Genomic DNA, 9,211 nt, shown 5'->3' with positions numbered 1-9,211 from the left:
ATCCTTTGAAGGGCTGGATTCGTGGAAAGATAATGTGTGAATTTGGTTTTGTCGTGGAATACTTTGGTTTCTCCATCTATGGTAATTGAGAGTTTGGCCGGGTATAGTAGCCTGGGCTGGCAATTGTGTTCTCTTAGTGTCTGTATAACATCTGTCCAGGTTCTTCTGGCTTTCATAGTCTCTGGTGAGAAGGCTGGAGTAATTCTAATAGCCCTGCCTTTATATGTTACTTGACCTTTATCCCTTACTGCTTTTACTATTCTGTCTTTATTTAGTGTATTGTTATTCTGATTATTATATGTCAGTATCATTATTATTATATTTTTGTTCCAGTCTATTTGGAGTTCTGTAGGCTTCTTGTATGTTCATGCCTGCTGTCGATGCTCAGTCCTCTTCCCTACTTCTATCCCACACTATCATGTGCCAAGTTCTTGATACTATTTCTCATACTGACTGTAATGGCCTTCATCAGCTCCATCCTCACCAGCTCTTAGTGTCTGCTCTTTACATATAAACACTCTTCTTTACAAACATATTATGTCTCTCCCTGACTTAAATGTCCTTTAATTGCTACAGTATAATCTAAAATTCTCCTCGTGATCGTTGAAGTAATTGAAATTTTTTCCAATTGATTTACTAGCTGCTCCTACTGCCCTGATCATGTTCAGTGTATTTCACCTATATAGAGTTATCTGTATGTCCCAGAATAGACTCTGGTCACTTACATCTTTGTGGCTTTGAACATGCACCCTTTAATAATACAGTCTTGTGTCTGCCTAGTTAAGTCCTCTGATACTTACCTCACTTATTATTCCTGTCCTTTTATCCTCTCAGGTTGGAACTGGACTCCTAACTTTGTATTCTAAGACCAATTTAAATTCATCTCAATCCCCATGGTATGTTACCACAACTGTGTTTTTCTAGTCCATATTTCATTTTCCATCCTACAATAGGCTATACAAAGATTTGGTTTTACTGATTTTTGTGTTCGTGGCATAAATGAGTAGTGTAACTACCTGTTGTATTCATCTCTAAATTATTTCAAAAAGAAAAATCTAAAACTGTAGTAAGGAAAGCAAAGAATAAAAATACAATGTGCAGAGAGGGATATGAACATGTGTGTATACCCCTAGGATAATGCACACACATGTAGGTCTTCCAGAAAGTCTGCCTGATCAGCAGGAAGTCTTTCTCCTGAACCCCTGAATATCTTTTGCTACACTTTGTCCTTTGGCACCTCTCTTTCATCTTGATCTCATATTACGTCTCTTATATTTGTGTAATCAGTAACTTATTTTAAAATAAGTTCTCCTATTCTTTACACCGGTGCTAACTTTTTACAAAATAATGTACTCTTGTTTTAGGCTTACTGTCAGTTTCTCTAGAGAAGCAAATATCTATCCAAGAGGAGAATGCAAAGAACTATGCTCCAAGCTGAATGAATGAACACATCACCTCTATTGTGTAAATGGGTAAAGGAAAAAACCTTATAGAAACACAAAGATCTTGAACATTAAAATTTTTACTTCTCAGCCTGAGTCCTATCTCTCTAATACCACAGCATTGACAGCATTTAAGTTTTTTTGTCATTGTTGTTGTTTATTTGTTTGTTTTCTATAACTTATAAAATGTGTTAAAGCATAAGGCAATATTAAAACAAAATATGATAGTAATTATAATTATGTATGCAAGGTTTAACTGATATTAAATCATTTTATAACAATAGATATTGAACACATCGTACCATAATATAAGTTTTATATTCTTAATCTTATTTAATTCTTATAACAAGCCCATATAGCAGTATCATGTCCTAAACAAGGATGGAGAAATAGTAGATGAGGGATACTGAGTAAATTATGCATCACACAGTCAACCAACGTGGAATTAGAACCACTACTTAAATTCATATTAGTATCATGCACAGGCAAACACTGCTAGTTCCTATCTTCTTATGCCATGCAAAGCACAAAATCAATTTTGTTACAAATTCATTTTTTTGTATTGATTCACTGTGATGACAGAAAGTTCCTGTTTATGAAACTGTGAGACTTTCCACCTCTAAAGAGTAAGGAGACTCATATGGCACGAGACATTGGGAATGAACTGTAATATCCAAAATGAATTCAAGACCACCCAGTAACTTCTCCCTTTGAAAAGGACTTTCCAAACTGTACTAGCCAGCCAAGTGCAGAGCCAGATAAGGAAGCTGGCTGACTAAACAAATGTAAAAACATAGTTTTAGTGGTCAAAATGATTAAGCCTGCAGCTACCAAAATAATATTAGCTGTTCTCAAAGAAATAGCCATAACAAGATTAGCAATTCTCCTCCCCCCACCCCCTGCCTCACACTGAATTCTGACAAAGACCACAAACCACCCTGAACTTGTTGCGAGAATTCCCCTGATGTCAATAGCTGTGACGTTAATGTTCTATTACTTTGCTGACCAAATCATAATAAACCACCATGGGGGCAAGCAAAGTGAGTCACTAGGCCAAAGGGTTAGTTAGTCACTATACAAACCATGACACCAATGAGAACCCTGTTGCTTAAATCTGCCCCTTACAAAGGTATAAAAAGTGTGTTCTTTCTTTGTTCTTGGTCTCTCCTCTGGCCTGCGTGTGAGAGGGGAGTCCCCAATATGTTGGATCAATAAAAATCCTCATGTGTTTTGCAGTAATGGCGGCAGTCTCTGTGGTCCTTGTGAGTAAGGGTCTTTTGATGAACTACAACAGAACCATTTTGTATTGCCTATGATGCAAACAGTATCAAAAGATGCTATGCATTATGATTGCTACTCAAATGTTGCTAAGTTCTTTTCTTTATAAATTTTCTGCAATCTTATATTTCATGCATGATTTGTGCCATTTTGCACATCCTAAGGGTCTGCTCTGATTCTTTTAATAGTTTGGGATTAGATTTCATTCTCTATTCAATTAGGAGACTAATACTGTCATGTATTTCTCACTAGACTTAATGGTGCCAAGGTAATTGTACATTCTGCTCTATCTAGTGGGATGATGACTATGGAACTGACCTTATGATGCCAACCTATTCCACAATTACCAAAGCACTTCGAAAGACAGCAACTTCAGAATTCTCTTGCATTTTCTGTAAGATCACTAACACTACTGTTCTTAGTGAGTCCAGCTTGTAGTCTATAGTAAGGTAATAGGAGCTAAACACTGCTCTCAACTTGGGAAACCAACTATGAAAAAAATAATGGTGGGTATAAGGATGTTTGCAGAGGGATGTTGTGCAATAAAATCTAGGAGATACAGAATGAATCATCATGAAAGATAAAATCTGGGTGGAGAGGACTTAAGGCATCATCCTACTTCATCCATCCGACACCCTTGAGAGGAAAGGTGTGGCTGATACCAGCTGACAAATGACAGAATTCACCTTGATAAAATTCAAATGATGCATTAGAGGCTACAAAGTTATGGGTTTCAGAAGAAGGTAGATAGGTGGCTGAGAAAAAAAAATAAAATACTTAAGAAATGTTTGATCCCCAAATACAATACAGTGGGTTGGGGAAAATATTAAGTAGATAGTGACAATTATTTGTATCTCATTTTAGAACCTCAGAAACTTAGCAAAGATACACCCATGACTTCTATGACCCGGAAATCTATGCATGGGTTGTGTGGGTATTTTTAAGATTTTGCAGTAAGAATGAAGCTATTGGCTGGGTTATATTCTGATCTAGAGCCTTACTGAGGCAGTTTTCTCTCTCCTAGTTTGTTGGCAGAATTCATCTTCTGGTAGCTATAGAATGGACCATCAGGATCCCTATGGATCATTGGCAACGAGCTGCCTCAGATTTTAAAGGTTACCATAGTTCCCTGACAAATGGACTTTTCTAACATAGCTGATGGCCTCATCAAGTCCATGTGCAGAGTTTGATAGCAGATGATATCAAACTCTGGCATCACATTCCAATTCCTTAGTCATATTCTAGATTACAAGCAAGTTCCTTTCACTCACAGTTGGAGAAGACATGGATTATACAAAGACATGTACAGCAGCAGGCAAAGATCTTAGAGGCCACTTAAGAATCTTTATGCCACATTGTGTCAATAATTACCTACCAAAAGAAAAGCATTATAGATAAAGGGGGCTGTACCAACAAAGTGAACTTCTCATTTTCTGGGGCATTACTGCTTCCAGTCTCCTTGGTAAGCTCAGCTAGCAGTCTGTAATAAGGTAACAGGAGCCAGATGTTGCTCTCCTCTTGTTTGGACAGGCAGAGCAATGGGAAGGGAGCCTTGATTCCTGTTGCTTAAAAGATGAAGCAAGAAGGATGCAGGCTGAATGAGAAAACATAAGAGAATTCACCAGGAACATAGACATGTATGTGAGCTAACCATTAAGCACCAAATCATATCCCTAACACTCTGTTGATAATTTTCTATGGTGTAGTTTGAGTATTTCCATAAAACAACATTGTCTATTATGGACAGGCACTGAGTTTAATGTTGAATAAAAAGTATGATATTATGTTTTTTAGTGCCTGGAATGACCTCTAAATTAACATATTCCAATAAATCCAATTTGGTTGTTTCTATGTTAACCTCAAGTTGGGGAACATGTACCCCAAATCACAATGTCAAAATCAGAAGAGCCATGAATTGCATGCAAATAAAATGGAAAAGTCTAAAGAAAATGAATAATATCACCACCGGTTAGCTACCCTCCATAAACATATGTGTGACTTTTAAAGCAAACATGAAAGCAGAAACAAATGAGCAAACAAAAAGTTTACTATTCTAAATGGCCTCAGGATCTTAAGAATGAATAAGTTTCATCAGTGTCATTTTCTTACACACTGTGGGAAAGATTTTCCTATTGATGGTTGACACTCACTTCATACTCTTCTGACTTGAGTGGGACACAAGCTTTAGGTATGATTAGGAAAAGTAACAGTGTTAATTTTTATTTAAAAATTTTAATTAATTATTTTATTTATTTATAAAAACAATTAACATTCTCATGTTTTTTTCTTTATTGCTCAGGTCAAAAGAAAACGACTTCAACATTTTGCTACTGTATTGACTTAGAGGAAAACTCACACTGTGGCTTTGCCTAATCGTACCTAGACCTTGTGTCTCACACAAGGCAGAGGAGTGAGTTAGTCATTTGCATTAGGGAAAATGGTTTACATTTAAGTGACCATGAGCATACCTGCCCTTAGAGTCAGAGAGGGGATGTGTCTATTGGGAGCTATCACCCTTGAAAGTGAAGCCTGGCTTTAAAACAACAAAATATATATTACCATGAATGTAAAATTTAAAGGTTATAGGTTTTAAATAACTTTCCATTCAAAATTTATAGACACAGAAGGTATGATTAACTCATTTCTAAATTCCTTTAAAATGTTTAATAACTATCCAATATACTTCTAATTTTCAGCATCACAAATAATGTGACCCATACAAGCAGCTGATTTAAAAGTCATTATGCCTATTTGTCTTTTTTCTTTACATAATCTATATTATATGTTCAGATATATATATATATATATATATCAAGTTACATAAATGAATTATATACATTTATTTAATGTTGTATTATCACAGGTACCAGCTTCTAAGACAAGGTCAGAATCCTGTGAGATTCTCAAAGTCATGTGCATCTCTGTTCCTGGGATTCACAGGAACTCCCTAATCTGATTTATCACTATACTCTTATTGCCATTGGATCATCCAATAATTAAATTATTCGAATGGTACACCAAAGAACTCAGACTCTCCAAGGCAAAGATTTTCATTCTGACAAATACATTCTAAAGAGTGTTGCTGAGACACAAATAGATTTAGAAAGGGAGTTTGGGGTTTTAGAAATAGCGGCGCATTGATTTTCTAGATATAGAAATAATCTTTTACTAGAAGAAAACTGTCAAAGTTTTGAGACTTTGAACTAGAGTTTGGGATTTGAGATTAGATTAGAACTGAGATCTAATTCTAAATGTTCTGACCTTGCTCTGTTTCTTTGTAAAAGAAAGACATGAATGAATATTCATAATTGGACATCTTGAGAATTTATATTTTTCCAGAAATTGAGATTTAAGCAACAAATATAAATATAATGAATAGCAAGAAGCTAAACAACAATAAATGAGAAATATAATAATAATAGGCACAGTTTGCAAGATCAAAACTGAAAACAATAACACTCTTTTGAAGCCATGATTAAAGCTCTTCACAAGTGAGACTGTTGAGGGACAGGCAGAAAGCTCCATGGTTGACATGGGGTTTTTCCCCCTGCAACTCTAAATGTGGCAGTTTCTCTGCCCTCCCAAACTTGACCCAACCCAATTCATCATTGGGTTTCCCCTTCCTTAATGTACACAGCAGCAGCAGCAGCAGCAGCAGCTAAATGAATAAGTTTTATCATGATATTTTCCTGAATATAGACCATTCTGATTTGTTCTGCTGCCTGTCACTCCTGCCTGCCAATACCTTCCTCCTCTGAAATAGTCCCCAATTCAGCTTTCATGATATTCCTTCCACTTTCCTTAAGATATCTTCCTCTTAGTCCACCTTTTGCTTCATGTTACACACACACACACACACACACACACACAATCTTTAACTCTATATTCATTATAATGAAGAAAACAAGTAATTAGGAGCCTGAGAGTTGGATGCCTCTCCAGTAGGGACCAAGCTGGTAAACTATGGCTATCTCCCCATTTGGAAGACTTTTTACACTTTTCTTTTTATGTATTTATTATTAATCATTCCATTAATTTACATCTCGTATTACCTTCCCAGTTACCCCTCCCACAAGCCCCCCTCCCACATTCCCTCTCACCCCCCTCCCGTTTGTCTCTGTGAGGGTGCTCCCCCACCCTTTTCAAAGAAATCAATGTGACCTTACCTATGTTCACTTAAAAGCCCTCTGCTGCCCTCACCAGTCAACGTGAAGCAAGTCCACTGCCTCCCTGAGGAAGTTTTCTCCTTCCCATTGAGCAAAGATTTGGATCCCTTTGCATTGCAAATAATAATAATAATAATCTGAACATTTCAATAGCATAATAAAAGAAAACAAATTACACTGTGATTCTTTGAATCACCCATTGTTGTATTATTCTGGATCCTTGGCTTAAGGTAGCAGATAAGGGGTGATAATGAGACCCCTAATTCATCTAAAGCCTTCCGCCACAAAGCATATGTGGAGATCATCTTGATAAAGTCCAGGAATAAACTCCAGAATAGCCATAGAACTATAAGATTATTATGGTTGGAAACTGTGAAGCCTTGCAAATTTGTAGCTGGCTTTGTTTCCACCAACAATAAATACCCCCAAGGGGTTGGCGGGAGAGAGAGAGAGAGAGAGAGANAGAGAGAGAGAGAGAGAGAGAGAGAGAGAGAGAGAGAGAGAGAGAGAGAGAGAGAGAGAGAGAGAGAGAGAGAGAATAAATTTACAGTCAACAGACCTGAGTTTGAGCTCCTGAACAACTGAAATTTTGGACATGATATTTAAACTCTATAAACTAGAACTCCCCATAGTGGAGAATTAAAAAAAAAAGACCACTTAACCTCATAGCATTATTGTAAATATTAAATGTGCCAATGTATCTCATAACTCGCCACACAGTTATGAAAATAGAACACAGTATAGTTCCTTTTTAAGTGGTCCTGTGATATTTAGAGAATTCTTATGTAACTTGATGAGTGGCAGAAATAATAGAAAATTGCAATTATATTAAGTAAGACCTTGCAGATGCACCATATGTAGATGTCATATGTAAAGAGAGCGTGTGTTCCAATATCACATCTGACTTACTATACATTTGTTATTCATTCAAAACATATGACAAGCAGTAAATAGTGTTCATGCAACAGACAGTGTGATCGTTAGTGCGATCAGATCAGCAGGTCTATTTACAAAGACACTGAGCAAATATTGAGACAGATGTTTGCTCTCTGTTTTACTCTGTTTACACATGTCTTTTATAACGTAGCAGAAGAGCTGTGGATGAGCAAGAAACAGGGCTTATGTGCCAATGGCTGGCCAGAGCCTTGTAACAGAATTAGAAGGGGGAGTGTCTGTAGTCATATGTTCTAAGTGTTTTCCCGTGATATTTGTGTCTTTTCATATTAAATTCACTTATCTTTCACCAGGCAATAATATGTTTCAAGTAGAATAGCCAGCTACATAGCCCCTCTCTGAGGCTTATTTTCTCCCCTGGCTTCTGAGTCCCAGCTTCCATACCTTTGGTTCCTTACTGATATTTGAGTCCTCAATCCTGGACTTTGTTGTATTTCTTCCTAACATCTGGACTTTAACTTTTCTACCTGGTTGTTGACTTAGTCTAAACTCCAGGCCCTAAAACCTAGGACTCCCACTCCACTCAAAGACAGGCTCACTGTCCCCAGAATCTCCCTTTAGAGGGGCATAGAAAAAAACAAGGTAAGCTCATGGTGATATTACTAACTGTCATAGGGTAGACTCAAACATTAAAATATTAAATGTAATCCCATTGCTGTCATTGGTTGGTCCCCTAGGCTTAGAACTTTCTAAATTTAAACAAAGCACACAGTGTAAGTTCAAATGAGCCTTTTGCTGTGTGGAAGCTTACCAGCTTGTTGAGGAAACTATATATATATATATATATATATATATATATATATATATATATATATAAACATTAGAATGTTGAGAAATTCATACAAGATGTAAATAAAATATCAGTGCCACAGAGAACTTTTGCTCTATCTTAGCTTTATGCTTCAGCTGGAAACAACAATGTTTCATTATCTTTTGATGACAGAACAGTGACCTTGAAAAGAAAATAGAAATTCTCCCTGCAGTAGGTCCAGTGTGTGTCCTCAAGAGACTCTCAGATGACTATACAGAGACAGGGGTTAAGTGGAGCATAACAAACTCTGGCTAGTGGAGAGAAGATTACATGTGGACAGAATGGGTGGCTGCTGCATAGTGAACTTGGAGACAGAACTAACATTTGAAAAGGAACCCCATTCATGTTCATCTGAGGGAAAGGAAGAAGAAACAATGTATTGCACAGACACAGAGACACACAGACCACAGACAGTGTGGGGCAGTGGATAGAGCCTGTAGAAATAGTGTCTCAGACACACTCACATACACACACACACACAATGTCAAAGGTGGATAGAACCTGAAGAAATAGTTCTCTCTCTCTCTCTCTCTCTCTCTCTCTCTCTCTCTCTCTCTCTC

The 9,211-nt window shown here is 36.9% G+C and overlaps 1 long non-coding RNA gene across 1 annotated transcript in view; it reads right to left on the bottom strand.

Moving 5' to 3' along the window:
* Positions 1-9,211, bottom strand: part of LOC110312182 — a 28,361-nt gene that overhangs the window by 4,089 nt on the left and 15,061 nt on the right. The window contains exon 3 of the long non-coding RNA XR_002380032.1: positions 6,887-6,993. This is a non-coding gene — a long non-coding RNA (uncharacterized LOC110312182). The remainder of the gene's footprint in view (positions 1-6,886; positions 6,994-9,211) is intronic.

This window comes from Mus caroli, chromosome 17 (assembly GCF_900094665.2).
Source record: "Mus caroli chromosome 17, CAROLI_EIJ_v1.1, whole genome shotgun sequence".
Classification (NCBI taxonomy): domain Eukaryota; kingdom Metazoa; phylum Chordata; class Mammalia; order Rodentia; family Muridae; genus Mus; species Mus caroli.
This window is presented reverse-complemented; position numbering and strand designations above follow the sequence as displayed.